This window comes from Castor canadensis, chromosome 2 (genome assembly GCF_047511655.1).
Source record: "Castor canadensis chromosome 2, mCasCan1.hap1v2, whole genome shotgun sequence".
NCBI lineage: Eukaryota > Metazoa > Chordata > Mammalia > Rodentia > Castoridae > Castor > Castor canadensis.
The window spans coordinates 162408518-162431176 of record NC_133387.1 but is presented as its reverse complement, the minus strand read 5'-3'; positions in this window follow the sequence as shown (position 1 = coordinate 162431176).

Here is a 22659-nt window from a genome sequence, read left to right as displayed (position 1 = left end):
AATCACCTGAAAGTTGCATACGGCCTACTGCCCCCAGAGTTCAGGAAAAGTAGAGTGCATGAGTAGAACCCTAAAATCACTGTTAGGAAAACTGTGTCAGGAGACCCATCTGCAGTGGGATCAATTACTGTCCCTAGCATTACTAAGGATTAGGTTTAGTCCCACAAAGCAGACAGGGCTCACACTCTTTGAAGTCCTTTATGGATACCCATCCCCGTGAATCAAGGGTATAGGGGAGACCTTAAGGAAATAGGTGACCTCACCTTGAGGCAGCAGATGCAGGCCCTCAGGTTGACTCTCTCAAAGACCAATGACTGGGTCTGGGAGGGACTTCCTGTCAGCCTGACAACTCCTACACACCCTTACAGGCCAGGGGATGCTGTCTGGGTAAAGGAATGGAATGTCCAATTGTTAAAGCCTCATTGGAGAGGCCCTTTTGTTGTTATTTGTCTAACCCTACCACAGTCAAAGTAGAAGAGATAGCTTCTTGGATCCAGTAAGCCAAGTCAAGCCAGCTTCTCTCTATTGGAAGTGCATCCCTGATCTGCTTCATCATGTAAGGTCACCCGCCAGAATGTCAGTGCCTTCCCTTGGCAGGACTCTGCTTCCTGGGAAACAACAGGGGACCATGAGCAACAAACTAGTCACTCTGGAAGCTGACTAGTTTATGCACGGCCAAAGCATGAGGAATCAACTAATAGGACAGACGAAATGTTTCTACATCAGTAATTTTACTGTAATGCATTGTCACCCCTTATCTGTATCCATTGCTGTAGTTCTCACCCCCATCTTTGCCTTAGGTTTGGCAGAAATCCCCCCACTGTCTGGACTCATGGTGAAAAGTTTTTATTAGCTCTCTTCTACCTCTTGTGGGCAGGATGCATAATTACTGTTTATTGTTACTGATGTAGTTTCCCTTCATGGTCCCAGAGCACTCATCCTGTGACCTGTGTATGCATACTACTGGGGCAAAAAGTATTGTCACCAGGATTTTGCTTTTCCATACTTACTATTCCTGTGCAGCACCATCATTGGAGCATGCACTCATAATCATGCCATCTATTCAGTGTGCTCCCATGGTAATCATGTCTGTTTCAACCCCACCCAAAGCCCTTGAGAACAACAGTTGGAGGTCCAAAGATTTGACAGTGCTATCAGGGGAGGAATTAGGGACCTTATTAACCATACCCAGGTACTCAACCCTGATAAACCAGTGCCAGTGTTTTTTGATGTATATGCAGCCATATACCAAGATAGCAGGGGATGTAGAGGCCTTGCCTGGGAGAGAGCCTATATGTTTAATGATAAACACATGTGCCTGGACCCACGTGGTGGGTTATGTGGTGGTGCAGGTTGGCATTATTGCACTTACTGGAGTTGTGTCTCATGAGCTACTTGGTGCTCGACTCTCCTCCACAAGGGAACACCTATACCCGACTGTACACTTGACAATTGCAATCCTGTAATTTTTACTATACTTAAGCCCTCAGATTGGGAACAGGGATGTATGGTTGGTATAAAGGTAAATGGAAAGGGGTATGATCTTGAGACCCTACTGTACCTCACATTAGTGACTATCAACCACAAGAGTTCCTCTTACCAAGTCTTTAATTCCTTTTATGAGGAAATGAAAAGTGAGTTCCCTATATTTGACAAGACCAAAAACTTGTTCCTCTCATTGGCTGAGTATATAGCCCAGACACTGAATGTCACTTCATGCTATGTTTGTGGGGGAACCAACCTGGGAGACCACTGGCCATGGGAAGCAAGGGTGCTAGAAAAAGTTGTTGCCCTTTGATGAGACCACCTTTCCCAATCACAGGGAAAGTGTATGGTTCCTAAAAACTTCTATCATTGGGAATTATAGTATCTCCCACCCAAAAGGCTGGTTTTCTATCATGGTAGGGGATTTAACCTGTTTAGGACAGAAGTTTTACAATGACACTGCCTTAAAGACCCAATGGTGGGGAGCTCCAATCCATACAGAACCCCAGCCCCACAAACTGGCCAACTTTTCTAGTCTCCAGAAAGCTTTGGACAGTCTTACCACAAAAATAGGTTGGCTGGCACTCAGGAAATTATATTGGATCTGTGGGAAGTATGCTTATACAGTGCTACCCAGCAACTGGTTTGGGTCTTGAGTACTAGGTTCGATCAGGCCATCCTTCTTGCTTCCCCTTAGATAAGGTGAAAAACTGTGAGTTGCCATATATGAAGAAAAATTAAGTAGACAAAAATGGGGTGCCTTAAAAATTGGCAATTTTTTAGGAATGGCCTTCCTAGTGAATCATCTGGTACTAAGGTTCTGTTACTTTTGTAGAGGATAGGTCCTGGGCCTATCGCACCCCTATATGTATGCTCAACTGTATCATCAGGCTGCAGACTGTTGTTGAAATTATAACTAATAAAAATGCAAGAGCTCTTGATTTGCTGGCAAAACAAAGCACTAAGATGAGCAATGCCATCTTTCAGAACCACTTGGCATTAGACTATTTGCTTGCTTCTGAGGGAGGAGTTTGTGGAAAATTTAACCTAAGCAACTGCTGCTTACAGATAGATGATGAAGGAAAGGTCATAGGAGAAATCACAGACTGAATGAGAAAAATCGCCCACATCCCAGTCCAGACTTGGAAAGATTGGACCTCCAGAAAATTATTTGGAGGATGGTTTTCAACTTTTGGAGCATTCAAAACCCTCATAAGTGTTAAGCTTTTGATTTTAGGGACTTGCTTAGTTTTGCCCTGCCTGGCCCCTCTGATTGTAAGGTCTGTCTCCAGCCTCATTAAGGCCACAGTTGAAAGAAAAATGGCCTCCCATGTAATGATGCTATGGAAATATAATCCCTAAATCAAGATGATGCTCTTTGACTGAACATTAAAGGGGGCTGGGGGAAATGTATCAGGGAGAAGGACCAGAAAAGAAACAGACAGGCTTGTGTTCTGATAAAGTAGCAGGGGGGAAGGGATGGCATAGCAGAGAGATAAAACCTAAAGAATCCAAACGTGAAGAAGGTCACATAGCACTAGGAGTAAAAGGGCACTAGCACTAGGGTGAAGTAGCCTATAGAATTGCATATAATCATATACGGGTTAAACCTTGTTTTTTTTTTTTTTAATTTTATTGCCTCTGTAACATGCTTGCAAGGGTACATAAAGGTGAGATCCCTTTGTTCTCAGGATTCAGCCTCTGGACACAAGTCCACTGAGTGTGTGCCAGCACAAGAAAATGTTGCTTCCTCATCTCAGAGTCTTGTGTCTCTGTTAGAGTTTCCTATAACACCACCTCAGATTTACTTTGAGTTTTGCTATCTGAAAGGGGAGTGATAAGGCTGTGTGAGGTGAGTCTGTGTACTTAGGTCCTGTCTCCCCTCTTGAGTAGTTACCATGTCCATGGCCAAATATGTGTTTTCTGTGTCCATGCTCAGGCCCAGGGCCTGAGTTTCAGAACTCACAGAGCCCATCCTGGGTAGTTGGAAACAGAAACCTTCCTTATCTTTCTTCTCCCACTTCTTCTACCTTTGATTTCATTGTGTCTACTGTGGGGTGCAGACAATGAGAAGCCTATGAGGATATTAGCACCGCTGTGCCCAGTGTTCTGTAGGCTGATATTGGCACAGCCCCAGCCACAGAAGAGGAAAATGCAGAACTGCTGCTTTTCCAAAGTTGTTTACGTTCAGAGAAGCAGGAACCAATGAAGGTTCCTCTTGTTACAATGTCAAGCACCTCCACGAAAACCCTTGCTCCACCTCCTTGTTTATTACTGAGTTTAAAAGACTAACTGAAGGAGGATGTAGGTGGAATGCTGATGCTGGTGGTGGTTGGTATGTATCTCCCAGCTTCCTGCACTGAGGATAGTACAGTGCAAATGAAAGGTTTTTTGGCTGGGGGCATTTGGCTTTTGAGCTTTTTGGCTTTGGGCTTTTTGATGTGGGAGGCTTTGGAAGGGAAAAGAATTGCTGAAAAAGAATTTCTGAAGGAGAATTGATAAAGAGGAATTGCTAGCAAGTCTGAGGGCTGAGATTTTAAGAAAGCTAAAGAGAACATGGGACAGTGAAAGACTGGAGGCAAAGACTTTAAGAGAAATTAAGCTAAAGAAAAGCTAAGAGAAAGCATGGGACAGTGCGAGTCTAAGGAAAGAGGTCTTAAAGAATAGTGAAGCAAGGTTTTAAAGAAGACTTTAGAAATGAGGTTTTAAAGAAAGACTTTAGAAGCAAGGTTTTAAAGAACTGTAAAAGAGTAAGGCCTTAAAGAATGAAGATAGAGAAAAGAAGCAGAGTAAATGAAGAGAATAATACAGAAAAGAAGCAATGAGGCTGTTGTGTCTCTATCCAAGCACCCAGCACACCTGGCCTCAACTTTCTATTTGTCTGTCTATCCTGTGTCCTTTCTGCTTCTCCCATTACCACCCAGTTAGGTTCAGTTAGGTTCAGTGGTAAGCAGGAGTGAGAAAAACTCACTTTTTCCTCAGTGGCCCTCCCTCCTTCCTTCTGATTGACCTATTTGATCAGAAGTGTAGGGGAGAGGAAGATGGCTTCCTTCCATCCTCCTAGGCTTTTTGGGTAGTCTATGAATTAAATTGATATATAGCAGATTAACAAGGAAAACTCATGGGAGTCTCATAAATATGATATTAGAAGGTGGGTCAGATGAATGGAGCTTATATAATGCCCTGAGCTAAGAAAGGGTGTGGATTCTGAGGGTGGTAGGGACAACTTATGGGTAGGTGAAGGGAGGCAATGTCTGGAGAAATGAATTTGCCTTGTTATGCAGATAAGTTCTCTCAGGTGATAAGAGCTATCTGAAGCAGCTCTCTTCTTAATTCAATACTTTATTAATGCAGATTTCCTTTACAGATGTAAATTTCCTTGTAAATGGATAGTTCCTCAGAGTAACCATCCCAAAAGATGCAAAAGAAATGTATTTAGGGTTGGTATGTTCCCTTATCCTGTCATGTTACTTTGGGGTGGTGTGTCCTCAGTCTCAACAGAGCCAAGCCCTTGACAGAACTAAATGCTCTCCGCTCTCCTTTTTTCACCTTTGTTAAATGCTCCAGGAAGAAAAAGAGGTAAGAAGGAACACATGCCCTTGTTTGGAAACATGCACCTTCTCAGCACCAATGACCTCCCACCTGGTAATCTAGCCTATGATTCTGAGTCCCACTGTAGCATCAGTGAGACAGGACTTAGTAGATGAGGTGGTTGCCATGGAAATGCTAGTGTACACTTGTCAAAAGCACTTTGTGGAAGACAAAGATGAGAAATAGCCTAAATCACAAGTGAGTAAGCTCATTTCAACATCCACCTTTTGTCACCTATATTATTTAGCTGTGTACAGGTTGGAATTTGGAAGTAGGGGCTCTCACTTCACACTACTCTCCATGTCAGGGTCTGGCAGAATCACCTCAGATTTCAATTGCAGTCATTCAGGAGTCTGTGAGCAACCTGTGGGGAGAAGCACTTGCTTCTTAAGAGCTCTGCTACCATTTGCTGCCATTTACTGAACAAACACTTTGTGTGTGTTATTTATTTTTCACAAGAATCACTGATAAGAAGCAAGAGTTCTTGGGGCCTTTCTAAAATCAAGGGAACTGAAAATGAGTGACTTGGCCAAAGTTGAACAGGCAGGAGTAAAACCCTGGTCTTCACTATATCAGTAGCTGTGTGCCAGACCACATTGCCTTGCAGAGTATCTGTTGTAGATATTCAGATGAATTAATGAGTGAGGAGAGGATGATTTTAAGAATAGAAGGTGCTAGTTATTCAGTCTTGAGGCAGCATTGTGGTGGCCCCAGGCAGAGAACCTCAATGTTGATTGATTGATAATGCATGCAGTGCCCTTAACCCCTAAACCCTTTACTCAGTCCCTCACTCCTCTCCTGCTGTTCTTGGCTAGATGGACCTCCCACTTTGAATGAATGAAATCTGTCAAGTCTCCATCTAGAAGAGTTTATAGGAGTGATTTTTTAAAAGACGTTTCTCTAGAAGCTGGACTCAGTATAGGAGCTCTGGACTCTTATCTGCTAGATTATTCTAGCCCATCTATCACTCATGGCTCTGCTCATGTAGCTAGTCAAGAATGAAGGCATTTATGAATAGTTTAAGGTGTAGCATAGTGGTCTCAGACCAGTTGGTCCAGTGGGAGAGACACTTTGTAGAGTGTTGTGTAACCATCAGCTTTCACAGGGAGAGGGGAAGGGGTATGAAGAATATTGACATCTGTCTAGATGTGGATAAGAACTTGCTTTTCTTCCTTGATGTGGTAAGAAGAATTAAGAAAAAAACCCTACCTTCTCACAATCTTCATGGAACCATGCCAGGACTCTGTCTCAACAGGGGCCAAAGAACCTGGTGCCCACCAAATAGAGCTATGGACACGGACCCTGTGGTACTCTACTGTGGATTTTCTTTAACTCTTCCTTGGATGCATTGGCCTGACTTATAGTCCTCTACCAGAATGTGGGGAGAGATGTTGAACGTGTTATAAGAAGCATATGGAGGAATAAGGCCTGAGCCAGGTGAGAAAGTTGTCTGTTGTTAAAGTTAAATGATGCGGTGTAGCAAATTACCTCAAAACATAGTGACTTACAGCAATCACTGTCTCATAGTTTTGTCACCAGTCCTCTGGGAATAATTTCACTAGGTTTTTGCTGTAATCCACAAGACCTTGACAGAGGTCACTTGGAGGTATTCAGCTGGACAATGGAGTCCAAAGTGGCTACACTCATGCCTTGGGCACATTTGTAAGGGCAGAAGGCTGGGGTCACATGAGCTCTTCATCTAGAACTTATATATGGCCTCTCTACATGGCAAGTGTCTCAGACAGAACAGAGTGACAGGGGACATTTGAAGAACAAGTGCTGTCATAGATAGAAAGTGGAAGCTAGAAGTTTCTGAAAGTATGGGCAGAGAAACAGGCATAGAGTCACTTTTTCCATATTCTATGAGTACAAGCTCATGGGGAGCAGAACCTCTCAGTAGGAGTATTATGCAACAATTTTTGCATGTCTCTATATTTACCCAAGTGATTGATTTATTGAAAGAGTAACACAAAAAGAGGCACAAGGAAGAAAGAGACCATTCATAACTTTGAGCAATAGATGGCTTTCTAGAATTTGCTGATGTTTTCAGTATCTGAGGGGTTCTGACTGGACCAAAGAAGAAAGAGCCATTTTGGCTACTTTATGTTATAAGATTCAACAGACTGTTGGGGGGAGGATCCAAGAAGGCAACAAGAGTGCAGAAGCAGACAGAGTGAGGTCTGTAAATCAAAAATTTTGCTGAGACACTGAGCTACACTTGGCAGAAAAAAAATCACCTAGAAAAATCAAAACTTTGACACCCTGAACCCCCAACCCATACAAAGCTTCTCCACTCCATGTTACACTGAGAAAACAGGAGGAGTCCCACATCACCAGACACTGGCTCCAAACCTGCTTGGGAGACATCTGGCAGACCAATAGGTAAGGAAATAAGTGGCATGTGGTATTCCTACAGCTATCCCTGGAATAAACTAGCATAGCCCTCCTGGATAGACTGACACTCTACACACACACACACACACACACACACACAGAAACTGAATAATAAACAATGAACTGAAAAGGAACATGCAGCAGAGGGCGCAGGGTGATCTAAGCACATCAGAGAAGGAGGGAGGAGCAAGGAGCTGATCTCCATGAGCTTTCAGTAAACAAAGACTGGTAAGGCAGACAGGCCAACAGCAGGCTGGTGATAAGCCACTGCCAGAAATAGGGTAGATAGCAGTCCACAAAGCTCATCTCCTGATCCAGTGAACAACATCCAAAGTCAAATCACATGGCAAAATTGAAAAACAATCAGCAAACCAGCATAACATGCTGAAGCAGACAGCTGGCTGATGGATCACTGACCTTCTTCCAGAGAAAGGGGGTGAGACAAAGAAACAAGCCAATAAGCCAACACAGTGAAAACCCAACTCCAAAGCAGGATGGCTGGTGGGCCGCAGGGCTGATCTCTGGAACCTGAAGACAAGCCACATCTCACTGAAGGAGGAGCTGACTAAGCAGCTGCCACTGATAGACAGGAACAAAAAACTGGCAAGTCTCCCCAATTACCTGGCAAGGCTAAGACAGAGCTTCTGGTTAAATATCAACACCAGGACTGGATGCTGAAGGAGTAACACCAGAATGACTAAGACTGAAATTCTATTGTTCCTGAACCTGGAATTTTTGTTTGTTTGTTTGTTTTGTTCCCTGTTTGTGTGTCTACCACCTCTCCCTGTTGATTTCTTTGGTTTTCTTTTTTTTTTCTTTCTTTCTTTGGTTTGTTAGTTTTACTACTGTAAGTTACCTAATAATAAATTACACACAGACCAGGGACAGAAATAGCATGTATACACTAAATGAAAACCCAACACACCCACAAAACAAAATTAAAACAAGGGAAGAAAACAGGTGCCTAAAACCACCAATAGCTATCAATAACATAGTTACACAGTACTAAGTGGAGTGAAGGGAAAATGAAAAGGGATGGAAACCATTCTCCCTCTCCAAAATAAATTAATACAGGATTCAGAGGGAAATGAAGAAATGGATACTCAGTTCCAGATGCCAACAAAATAAAGATAAACTTTGCTAAGGAACCCAACAAAGCCCACAAAAACACTCTGAAAGAAGAAATCCTGCAAGTAATCACTGAAAATTTCATGGAGATGTTACTAGACATGGTCAAACAAAATGTACAAGAGGCACTCATGAAATTCCAAGACAACAATAAAAAAATAAAACTATGAGAAGACACAAAAATGAATAAATGAAGTTATAGAAGACCTAAATAAACACCAAAGTGAAACAGAGAACACTATAAAAACAGAGATAAATGAATTAAGGAGGAAAATTGACAATATTAAAGAGGAAGTGACCCATGATATGGAAACCTCAGAAAAAAGAATGAAACAGGAATAGAAAACACAATGGAAGGTCACTCCAGCAGACTAGAACAGGCAGAAGACAGAATCTTAGAACTTGAAAGTGAAGTGGAAATTCAAGGAAAAACTGAAGAGCAATTAGTCAAACAACTGAAGAGCTGTGAAAGCAATATGCAAGAACTCACTGACTTCATCAAAAGACCAAACATGAGAATCATGGGCATTGAAGAAGGAGAAGAGGTCCAAGCAAAAGGGATTTGTAATACATTCAATAAAATAATAACAGAAAAATTCCCATCTCGAGAAAGTTTTGCCCATTCAGGTACAGGAAGCCTCCAGGACACCAAATAGACTTGAACAAAATAGAACCTCCCCACAGCATATTATCATTAAAACAACAAGCATGGAGAATAGAGAAAGAATACTGAAGTCTGTAAGAGAGAAAAAAATAACATTTAAAGGTAAACCCATCAAAATCACAGCAGATTTCTCAACAGAAACCTTAAAAGCAAACAGGGCATGGAGTGAGGTATTCCAGGCACTGAATGAAAATAACTTCAACCCTAGGATACTCTACCCAGCAAAACTATCATTCAAAACAGATGGAGCAATAAAAATCTTCCATGATAAGCACAAACTAAAACAATATATGACTACCAAGTAACCACTACAAAAGATTCTCCGAAGACTTCTGTACACAGAAAATGAAAGCAAACAAAACCACAAAAGGATGGGAAATATCAAATCACAGGAGAAGAAAAGACAAGGAATCAGAGAGTAGCATTGATTCAGCTGCACACAATCAAACCCTTAAACAACAAAAACAACTAAATGGCAGGATTCACCACATACCTATCAATATTAACATTGAATGTCAGTGGACTCAACTCCCCCCATCAAAGACACTGTTTGGCAAACTGTAATAAAAAGTAAGATCCAACAATCTTTTGTTTACAGGAGACCTGTCTCATTGACAGAAACAAACACTGGCTTAAAAGTGCAAGGCTGGAAGAAGATTTGCCAAGCCAATGACCCCCGTAAACAGGCAGGAGTAGCAATACTTACCTTGGAAAAAGTAGACTTCAAACTTACATTGATCAAACAAGATAAAGAAGGACACTTCATACCAATAAAAGGTGAAATACACCAAGAGGAAATAACAATTATCAACCTATGTGCACTCAATGTCAGTGCACCCAATTTCATCAAACATACTCTAAAGGACTTAAAAGCACATATAGATTCCAACACAGTGGTAGTAGTAATACCCCGCTATGACCAATAGAGAGGTCATCCAAACAAAAAAAATCAATAAAGAAATTCTAGAACTAAATCACACCATAGATGAAATGGACCTAACTGTTGTCTGCAGAATATTTCATCCAACATCTGCATGATATACATTTTTCTCAGCAGCCCATGGAAACTTCTCCAAAATTGACCATATCTTAGGTCACAAAGCAAGCCTCAGCAAATATAATAAAAGAGAAATAATCCCATGCATTCTATCTGATCACAATGCATTAAAACTAGAACTCAACAACAAAAACAACAGAAAAAAACATGCAAACAATTGGAAGCTGAAATACACACTGCTCAATGATCAATGGGTCATTGATGAAATAAAAGAGGAAATTAGAAGGTTCCTGGAAGTTAATGAAAATGAAAACATGACCTACTAGTACCTATGGAACATAGCAAAGGCAGTCCTAAGAGAAAAGTCTATAGCAATGAGTGCATATATTAAAAGGACAGAAAAATCAGTGATGTAATGCTAAATATCAAATCCTAGAAACACTAGCAAGCCAGTCTCAAAACAAGCAGAAGGAGAGAAATAATAAAAATAAGGGCCAAAATTAATGAAACAGAAAGAAAGAAACAAACAAAAAATAAAGAATCAATGAAACAAAAAAGCCGGTTCTTTAAAAAAAATAAGTAAGATTGACAGACCCCTGGCAAGCCTGGCTAAAATGAGGAGAGAAAAAACCCAAATCAGTAAAATCAGAAATACAAAAGGGGAGAAAAGAACAAACACCAGGAAATCATCAGAGACTACTTTGAGAACCTGTATTATAATAAATTTGAAAATCTTGAAGAAATGAACAAATTTCTAGATACTTATGACCATCCAAAATTGAATCAAGAGGGTATTAATCACCTGAATAGATCTATAAAACACAATGAAATTGAAGCAGCAATCAAGAGTCTCCCCCGCCAAAAAAAAAGTCCAGGACCTGATGGATTCTCTGCTGAATTCTATCAGACCTTTAAATAAGAACTAATACCAACTACAAAATAGAAAGGAAAGGAACACCGCCTAACTCATTTTATGAAGCCAGTATTACACTCATCCCCAAACAAAGCAAAGACGGCTCCAAAACTGTAGGCCAATCTCCTAAATGGACATCAGTACAAAAATCCTCAATAAAATAATGGCAAACCAAATCCAACAACATATCAGAAAGATCATTCACCACAACCAAGTTGGTTTCATCCCAGGGATGCAGGGGTGGTTCAACATACGAAAATCAATAAATGTAATACAGCACATTAATAGAAGCAAAGACAAAAACCACTTGATCATCCCAATAGTTGCAGAAAAGTCTTTGACAAGATCCAACACCACTTCATGATAAAAGCTGTAAGAAAACTAGGAACAAAAGAAAAGTACCTCAGCATTGTAAAGGTTATATATGACAAACCTATTAGCCAACATAATACTTAATGGAGAAAAACTAAAACCATTTCCCCTAAAATCAGGAACAAGACAAGGCTGTACACTATCCCCACTACTATTCAACATATTATTGGAATTCCTAGCCAGAGCAATTAGGCAAGAAGAAGGAATAAAAGGAATACAAATAGGTAAAAAAGCTGTCCGAATATCCCTATTTGCAGACAACATGATCCTATACCTTAGAGACCCAAAAAACTGTACCCAAAACTAGACAGCATAAGCAGCTACAGCAAAGTGGCAGGATACAAAATCAAGTTACAAAAATCATTAGCTTTTCTATACACCAATAACGAACAAACTGAGAAAGAATATATGGAAACAATTCCATTTACAATAGCCTCAAAAAAAATTCAAATACCTAGGAGTAAACTTAACAAAACATGTGAATGACCTCTATAAGGAGAACTACAAAACCCTGAAGGAAGAGATTGTAGAAGACAACAAAATGTGGAAAGATCTCCTGTGCTCATGGATTGGTAGAATCAGTATAGTAAAAATGGCTATACTACTAAAGGCAATCTAATTGTTCAATGCAATTCCCTTTAAAATTCCAATAACATTCATCACAGAGATTGAAAAATCTACCCTAAAGTTCATTTGGAAACACAAGAGACCTCGAATAGCCAAGGCAATACTCAGCAAAAAGAGCAATGCTGGAGGTATCACAATACCTGACTTCAAACTATATTATAAAGCAATAGCAATAAAAACAGCATGGTACTGGCGCAAAAACAGACATGAAGACCAGTGGAACAGAATAGAGGACCCAGATACAAATCCACACAGCTATGCCCACGTTATTTTTGACAAAGATTCCAAAAACATATGATGGAGAAAAGACAACCTCTTCAACAAATGTTGCTTGGAAAAGTGGTTATCTCTCTGCAAAAATCTGAAACTAGATCCATGTTTCTCACCCTGTACTAGTATCAACTCAAAATGGGTCAAGAACTTTAATATCAGACCTGAAACTTTGAAGTTAGTACAGGAAAGAGCAAGGAATACTCTGGAAGTAATAGGTATAGGAAAAGACTTCCTCAATAGAACCCCAGCAGCTCAGCAGCTAAGAGAAAGGATGGACAAATGGGACTTCATAAAATTAAAAAGCTTCTGCACAACAAAAGAAATGTTCTCTAAACTGAAGAGACCACCCACAGAGTGGGCGAAAATATTTGTGAGCTATATGACAGACAAAGGACTGATAACGAGAATATACAGGGAACTTAAAAAACTAAACTCTCCCAAAGTCAATGAACCAATAAAGAAATGGGCAACTGAACTAAACAGAACCTTCTCAAAAGAAGAAATTCAAATGGTCAAAAAACACATGAAAAAGTGCTCACCATCTCTGGCCATAAAAGAAATGCAAATCAAAACCACACTAAGATTCCACCTCACCCCTGTTAGAATAGCTATCATCAAAAATACCTCCAACAACAGGTGTTGGTGAGTATGTGGGGAAAAAGGAACCCTTGTATACCGCTTGTGGGAATGTAAGCTTGTGCAACAATTCTGGAAAAAAGTATGGAGGCTTCTTAAAACTGTAAACATAGATCTGCGATGTGATCCAGCAATCCCACTCCTGGGGATATACCCAAAAGAATGTGACACAGGTTACTCCAAACGCACTTGCACACCCACATTTATTGCAGTGCTATTCACAATAGCCAAGTTATGGAAACAACCAAGATGCCCCACTACTGACGAATGGATTAAGAAAATGTAGTATTTATACACAATTGCATTTTACTCAGCGCTGAAGAAGAATGAAATCTTACCATTCTCAAGTAAGTGGATGGAACTGGAGAACATCATTCTGAGAGAGATTAGCCAGGCTCAGAAGACAAAAACTCATATGTTCTCCCTCATATGCTGACTTTAGATCTAGGGCAAATACAGCAATGTTGTTGGACTTGGGTCACACGCTAAGGGGAGAGCACATACGGGAAGTATGGGGATAGGTAGGAACCCCAAAACTTGAAAGTGTTTAATGTCCCACCGCAGAGGAGCTGATACAGAAACCTTAAAGTGACAGAGGCCAATACAGGAAGGGGATCAGGAACTAGTGAAAAGGTCAGTTAGAGGTGAATCAATTTGGGTTGTGACACACTTGTGCATGGAAGCAATGCTAGGAATCTCTCTGTATAGCTATCTTTGTCTCAACTAGCAAAAACACTTTGTCTTTCTTATTATGATTGTGTCCTCTCTTCAACAAAATTGGAGAAAGGGGCAGAACAGGTTCTGCCTGGAGTGTGGGGGGGTGGGGCAAAGAGGGAGGGGGCAGGGGGCAGGGGGAGAAATGACCCAAACAATATATATACATGTGAGTAAATGAATAAAAAAAATTTTGAAAATATCATTTTAAAGGATAACAATCAAAAGAGTGTTGGGTGTTTACCATGTTTTCCGTGCCATGTGAAGTACTGGGGATACATCAATGTCCTTGTCCTGAGAACTCTGATATCCAACTGAGGGAAAGGGCAGGGGACAGTTTTGAAAACTTGGGATCGACTAAATAATAGGTTGTTAGGGATGCAAAACATGACTTTCCAAGTTATCCCAAGACCACACTCTTGTCTGCAACTAGAGATCTTAGGCTCCGAATTCTATATTTGTTCCCACATAATACCTTTAAGGACATACTCTTTGGGAAAATACATCCCTTGACCCAAGGCCATTGCCACACACATGACAAGACTTTCCTGTGCATGGCCCTGGGTGTTGTTTTATATGCTCTAGAAATTGCTTCCTGCCATGGCCTGGTACTCTGCTTCACTATTGGACATTTGTGTTCCCTTATAATGTACTGTTTTATTGTTTTAATGACGGTGCCCTTTCCAGTGAACTCAGAAAGATCTTTATACTTTTTCCAATGTGTTTATATGTTCCACTGCTCCTCATTAATTATCTCACAATGCAAGAGCTTATCGATCATTTGTGTTACATGTGTACATCTTCACCATGTAAATGACTGTAAATCTTGTAAATCCCTCACCATGTGCTTCACTATAGAATGCCATCTGTGTGGCAACAGGGCCCAGGTAGACCCACCTGCCTCCTCTGAGTGTCTAGCCAACTCTACCTCTTGTGACAGAAGAAATATCCATTCCTAGAGCCTCAAATTTGGGGATCAGGATTTGTGTCTACCCTGAGCTCGTGGGTCTCTGAACCTTGGGCACATTCCATGGGGCTAATTGAGCTGAGGTCCACAACCCATGGTGTCCAAACAGAAAAGAATTTGTTCACTGTGGAGAGAAAACAGGAAGCTTTCCATGTCCTGGAGGACATTGCTTCATCTTTTAAAAATTATCTTTGGCTCTAGTAGGGATAGTTTTTCCAAGGAAACATGCCTCTAGGCAGAAATAGAACTGTGAATGAAGATGTTGCTGCCACTCAGCTTCTGAAAAGGAGCAGCAGCAGCAGGGTACCCAGGGGCAAACAGCGTCTCCCACGGGAGAAACGGGGCAGGGAAGGAGGGGCTAGAGAGCACTGTACTTCTCAGAGAACAGTAAGTGATGTCTGGGGAGAGCAATGGGAGTGAAGCCAGCATGGAGGGGCCCACCCCTTTCAGATTCAGGCCACAACAGACCAGGGCCATTCTCATTGGATCACAGTCTTCCACCATACTTGATAGAATCTTTTCAAAGTGCCAGAACATCTTCAATTCTTGTTACTGAAATAAAAATATCTTTAATTCTCACTTCTGCCTTTGGAGGTTTGCCCATCACTACCTAAATCTGAAGAGGAGGTTGGCCATGCTTCCTCTGGGATGTATGGCTCATTATCAAATGTGGAGACAAGATGGTCTTGTTATGGTTCCAAATAAACATCAGGTACATATGCCTGCCCAGAAGCAGTGTTGGTAGCAGAAAATCCCATAAAGCACAGGGGTCTCCCCAAAGTGCCCTGGCTTTGACCACCGTTGTATCATGAGGAACTGGACTTGATCATATCCAAATATCTGCCTGACTTCCTTCCAGGGCAGCGTCAGTTCAGTGGTCCAGTGTGTTGTTTTTTTTCTCTTCTTTCTATGGGAGTGTATCAGGCTTCATGGGGAAGTGTTTGGGACATGCAAGGACTGAGGTGTTCAGGCAAACTGAAGAGCTCGTGTTTGGAATGAGAATGAGTCCTCTTTCCTTCCTGTGTGTCTTCTCATTTGAGAATTTTCTGTGGTTCCTTGTAGACTTCCTGGTTGAGTGAGGGTTCTGGATGGTTATCACTGGGATACTCTTACCCAGATAAGAGAGGCAAGGGATAAGGAATGGATTTGGAAAGAAAAGATGAAAATAGCATGTGGGGGATACCATGGTGGAGGGACACAAAGAACAGCAAGGGGGCAAGGAAGGAAGCTAAAGGTCTGAGGAAGGAAGGAGAAGAAAAGAATCCAGTGTGTGTGGTGGGGAGAAGACTTGAGATGAGTAAGAGATCAAAGAAAATGATTCAATGAGTCAGAAGAAAAATTACCCTGAGAGAAGAGATAAAAAAGACAAACAAGAGTCTGCAAAGGGAACTGACCAAGGCTGACAACGGGAAGGAGTCTAACTAAAGACTGGAGACAGACTGGTGGTGTCTTGCTTTTCTCCATCTTCTGATGGCCCCTCATGTCTGTCAGCTCAGAGACACCATGTGTCTCTGAGCATCTAACCCACTTAGATAGTCAAGGTGAGAATAAGGTGGGATTTCCTTCATCCCTGCTCTTGGGCCAGCCCCAACCCCAGGCTCCCAAGTCTTTGTGCTGTCACAAAATATCTCTCATAGGTCCTGTTCTCAGAGTTCTCAGAGCCTAGGTCTGGGAGGTGGAAGCCAGTCTAGGAGTGTGAGGGCAACACCAGAGGAGAGGTGGGATGTTCTGAGTGTGCACTAAAAGACAATACCTAAGGCCTGGGTGTCCATGACATGTGTTGCCAGGGCCAGAGACTACCAGTGTCTTTGGTCTTGGCATGCTTCTGCAGGGTGATATAATGTTCCCTCTTGCTGTCTCCTTGCTTCCCAAGAAAGGTCACAGTCTGAGAATGCAGAGTGATATGTGTCTTTCAAGTGAGAAAGTGGCCCCAGGACTGGGGAGGACATGAGTTCAGGGAGAAGTTGGGAGTGGGCTGGAGTCACCTGTCTCTCTGTGGTTGTGAGCAAGGCAATTGCATTCCCAGCGATCTAGAGTTGCTGCTATAATCATTTACTCATGGACACTGGGAGTCCATGGATATTGGAAGTGGAAGGAACTCCAGCTTCTGCTGGATTTGGAGTCAGAAGATTCATGTTTAAGTCTGACCTCTGCCCTCTACCAGTGGGATGACATTGGTTACATCACTAGCCTCTCAGCTTCAATGTCTATACCATGGAGATGCAATGCTCACCTTGCAGGACCACCATGACCCCTGCCAGCCGTGGGTGGTTGATGCCTGAAACTCTTGTCACTGCTGTCTGTAAAAACCAGAACCTTGTAACCACAAGCTGCATAGGAAAGAGATTCAGTTGCTCAGATTACAGGAGGGAACAACTTCCTAACAGAACCTGTTTTGCATGCAGCCCTGTAAGTTCATGCCTAACTGTGGTCTAAGCCTGTCCTTCAAGAGACCCTACTGGTGGGGAGGGGCCCTGGGCTCTGAGGCTGCTACCTGGGGAAGGCTCCTGGAGACCAGGAAAGTGATCCCCTTGTGCTGGAGGCCTCTCCTTCCCCTCTCCTAGTGACTCTGGCCATTTACTTCATGGAATCACAGGAATCTGTGGATTAAAAAAGCACCCTCAGCCCCATGTTTCATTGCTTTGTGAGTGATGGTGGTGCCTCTGCATCCCAGAGAGTGGTTCCTATTATAACCCACATAATTTACTCATTCAAGAAAAACCACAGCCAGCTGCCCCATCCTGAGCCAATGCCAGGGTGAGCTCAGCACCCCTCCCAGCCACTTTCCCACCTTCAGTGAGGGCCCTTGGAGTCCTTACTACTCTCCTTTCTAAAAATTGAGGGCCTGCTTAGTTCACAGCTACTTCAGGACAATTTTTGATTGCCAAGTACCTGTAACCCAAATCAAGATGATCATTTATCCTTTACCTTCACATATTAGGTTATGAGACATTACTTATGCTCTATCATTAGGATATAAGGATGCGTATTGAAAACTGTTGAAAAACGGGGAGGTGGGAGGTAAAGGAGAAAGGGAGAGTAATGGAAGGGGTTGAACTGACCAAAGTAAAGTACACTCACAGTGGACATACACTGAGACACCCCTTTGAACATCAACTTAAATATTAATAATGAAAACCAGGACTGTAAAATAGGTACAGTCCCACACTGTGTGTGTGTGGGGGGATACTAGTGTGAAGGGACAGCATGAATGAAGGAGATTAAGGTGATGGTATATGGCAGAGGGACTTCATATACCTATATGAAACAGAACTAAGAAACCTCTTGAAAATGCTCTAAGTGGGGTGGGGAGGGGCTAAGGGGGGGAAAATGATGGGGGTAATATAAATGATGTATAATATAAGTCTAATTGAATTGTCACTATTAGTCCCCGATATAATGAATATATCTTAATAAAAATTATTTTTAAAAAGGTGACCATTTATGAAGGTGTTTATTTGTTATCTTAGGTAAACAAAGCTTGGTGAAGCCTGGGGTACAACTGAGCCTTAAGGACTAACTTCAGGGTCCAAGAACTGGAACAGAGCCAGAGTTACCTTTGCCCTTTTCAACTCTGTCCTTAAAGTTTGGGTTAATCTCTCAGACTGGCACATTTCCACAGCTTAGCAGAGGTCATGGTTCATGGAGCACTTTACTGCTACAGAGTTGCTGAAACCCACTCTTTTAAGTCTCAGTTTAAGCAACATCTAGAAAAGTTTTGTGGGGGAAGGAGACCCAGGGTTTAATTCAGTGTAAGAGTGTGTAGTGTGCTTAGTGTGTGGAAGAAGCCCTGGATGTTCTCTCTCTCTCTCTCTCTCTCTCTCTCTCTCTCTCTGTTTCTCTTTGTCTCTTTCTGTCTCTGATGTACCACAGGAGCCAGAGGCTTGTGGTAGCAACACTGTGATGGAAACCCTGCTCAGTACCATGATTGGACCAGGGTGAGGATATCTCAGGCTAGCCAAGGATTGAGTCTGGGTTCCCCTTTCTTCTAACCTGGCCCTTTTTGCCATGGTTTGGAAGGATTAATGCTACCAGCTTCCTCCAGTGACAGCAATGCTGCCACATGAAATGCAGTGTGTGAATGGAGCTCCATTTAATTTAGCCCTCCTTCCCTGCCCCGTTTCTCCCGTGGGAGACGCTGTTTGCCCCTGGGTACCCTGCTGCTGCTGCTCCTTTTCAGAAGCTGAGTGGCAGCAACATCTTCATTCACAGTTCTATTTCTGCCTAGAGGCATGTTTCCTTGGAAAAACTATCCCTACTAGAGCCAAAGATAATTTTTAAAAGATGAAGCAATGTCCTCCAGGACATGGAAAGCTTCCTGTTTTCTCTCCACAGTGAACAAATTCTTTTCTGTTTGGACACCATGGGTTGTGGACCTCAGCTCAATTAGCCCCATGGAATGTGCCCAAGGTTCAGAGACCCACGAGCTCAGGGTAGACACAAATCCTGATCCCCAAATTTGAGGCTCTAGGAATGGATATTTCTTCTGTCACAGGAGGTAGAGTTGGCTAGACACTCAGAGGAGGCAGGTGGGTCTACCTGGGCCCTGTTGCCACACAGATGGCATTCTATAGTGAAGCACACGGTGAGGGATTTACAAGATTTACAGTCATTTACATGGTGAAGATGTACACATGTAACACAAATGATCGATAAGCTCTTGCATTGTGAGATAATTAATGAGGAGCAGTGGAACATATAAACACATTGGAAAAAGTATAAAGATCTTTCTGAGTTCACTGGAAAGGGCACCGTCATTAAAACAATAAAACAGTAAGGGGACAACCATGACAAACTGGTTAGTGTGTGCCATCAACTCAAAGAGGATATGAACCAGTTATGATACAGAACTCTTAGTAGAGGCTTTCCCTAATTCACAACAAGCCAAAAAAAGTATATAATGTCAGTAATAGTAATATTACTAGACTTCAAACATACCCAACCATTCTTGAGCAAGGACAGGATTAGAATTACCTTTCTGTATTTGTTGTAGAAAGTTACATTTCAAAATCATTGCTACACAATTAATTAAAGATAATTTACCTTCACCCAAAAAAGTATAGAAAAAGCAATTATAGAAGGATGTTGGTCATTTAATTAATTTAAAATTTTTCTAGATTTTGTGGCTTTTCTTAGCTATTTTTCTGGGGTTTTATTTTGGCAAGACTAGGATTTGAACTCAGCACGTCACATTTGCTAGGCACTGGAGTCACACACTTCACCACTCATCTTTTGCTATAATTTTCATATAGGGTCTCACATATTTGCCTCCTTCGAGGTAGATGGGATTTCAGGTATAAGCCACTGTACCTTGCCTAATTTTCTTACATTTATACTGTTACCAAACTGCTTTCATATTTATAAAATTATTTCTCCCTCCCCCCTCCTTTTCCTTCATTTTTTTCTTAAGAATTCCTTCTCCTACTGTAAAAATCTCAAGCCTCAGAGTCCTGGACCCATCCCAGGGTCAGCTGTTTGTGGTTCTTTCCCTGTGGGGTGACCCACACCTTCATTCCTCAAGAGTCTGGTCCATTGATAGTCCTAACTGAATTGGGTTGTTGTAGTTTTCCATCAAGTTTAATCACAAGGCATGGTATCTTAAGAGACATCCCAGAAGGGATGACATAATCTTCCTTCCTCCATCATGGAGGAACAGTCCACTTTACTCGGTGATCAGGACCAATTACCAATCAGCATGGTAACTCCTTCTTTGCCCATTAGTTCAGAAGCACGACATGCCCAAGTGACCTGTGGGGAGTCTTAACTTGTAGCTCAGTGGAACTGATACTGTCCAGGGAATCCAGGCACCATGTAGGTGTGAGTGATTCATGTTCTTGGTGAATTGAACAAATAATTGGACAAAACACACAGAAGTAGCAAGCAAAGTGCAAATTTCTTGAAAGCAGAAAGGCACTCCCAAAAAGAAGGGAGTAGTGTCTGAATGAAGAAGCTCAAAGACCCTGACTCCTTTTTGTATTAAGATTTATGGCCAAAGCTGGGGCTGAAAGTGAGTTGAGAGGGAACTTATGTGGCTCTTATGACTGACAGGTTTTTGATTTTATGTTAAGTGTAGAGTTTATAGAGATAGAAAAGAAAAGTTTAAAGTGGAAGAATTGAGCCCCCAGAGTTGGGGGAAGGGGTCCCAAGAGAGGGTGCCCTGATTGATAGTTTTGATTGACAGAAGGATATTTTGACTATGCATGACCTTACCCATAATGCAAACTGTTATAATTACATGCGTGAGATGCAGGCTATATGTGTGAAACTTTAAGAAGGAGGAGCGTGTCTCAAAAGGTCATCTGAGGACAGGTTCCCCATCCCTCAGCACATGTGCTACTTCTGGGACTTTTCCTCTCTGTGCAAACATCTTACCTTATCATGATAAAACAGCCACAGAGCGGACCACAAAAAAGGGGGTTTTAAGGACACTACCAACCAGTTGCTTCCTGAAGGGGGTGTGTCCTAGATAGGACTTGGGGCATGTCCTAAGGCAGAATTTGGATTAGCACCCATTTACCCCTTCTTGGCCAACTTACATGTCCTTATTTTCCTGCTTCCGAATCATGGCTGTGTCTCATAGGGGAAGCAATCCTCCCTCTGGATCCAAGGTCTCTAACCCAGCAGAGCTGAAGTTTTGGGAATAGGAAGTAAAAGCCTTGATAAGTGGGCTGGGGGTGATAGGGCGTGGTACTCTTCTATTTTTACCTAGTATTAATATGTAAAAATATGCATTTATGAGCTCTTCCCTCCCCACACACCTTTTCCTTGCAACATAAGCTAATGCTACCCCTACCTATTTTAGCTCTTAACTGGGATCATTGTCTGGGTTTAGGAACCAAAAAGACACAGACAGATTAACAGGAGAAAAGCATACAGGTTTTATTTTTGCATATGCCTGTACATGTACATGAGGACCCTCACAAGAGTGAAGACCCAAAGAAATGGCTTTTATTCCTTTTGGACAAAGGATGATAAATTTGTGAGGAAATGATGAGGCAAGGGTGCAGAGAGCCTAGGAATTCAGTTAGCAGAAAACAAAGGGTACCTGGGACAGTTTACTTGTCAGATCTGTTGCAGAGGGAATTCTCAGCCTCTGTGATGAGGGTTATTTTCTTGTTTGGGATCAGAGAAGGCATCTTTCTCACAGGAATTTTGTGGCCCACCACAAGTAAGAAAGGGAAGTTGAAGTCCCTCTTTCTGAGACTGCTGTCTCTCAAGTGCTTTCAGCATCCAATAATCAATCAGCATATTTTGGGTGGCCTATCTTTAACTTCTTCACTCTTATGCCGGCTGAAAGGGGACTTCAGTGGTATCCTGACAGGGAAAGAGCCTCAGTCTAGAAATGACCATAAAGGAGACATACAACTGGATGCTTTGGGAATGTCATTGGCAGAAAACAACCCTTAAAGTCATCCACAACCTGAACCCCCAGCACCATTAGATTTTATGACAAGATGGACTTTGCCAATGTGATTTTATTAAGGATCACAAGGTGGGAAGATTATTCTTAAATATACAGGTGGGCTCAATGTAAGCTCAAGGGTGCTTATGAGGAAAGAGGAAGATAGAGAGCTCAGAGTAAGTGGAAATATGATGGCAGAAGAAGAGGTTGGATTACTGACTGAAGGTGAGAGAGATGCCCATAAGCCAAGGAATGTGGACATCACCCAGAAGCTAGAAAAGGCAGGGAAATGAATTTTCTCCAGGATCCCCAAAAGGAACCAGCCCTGCAGACACCTCAATTTAAGTCCAGTGTGAACCATGTTTGACTTTTGTCCTCCACAACTATGATAATGGATTTGTTTTAATGGAGTAAATTTGTGGCTCTTGTTATAGGAGCAATAGGAAACTAACATGGGGGTGACTAATAAATTTGTATGGTATTATATAAAACCACT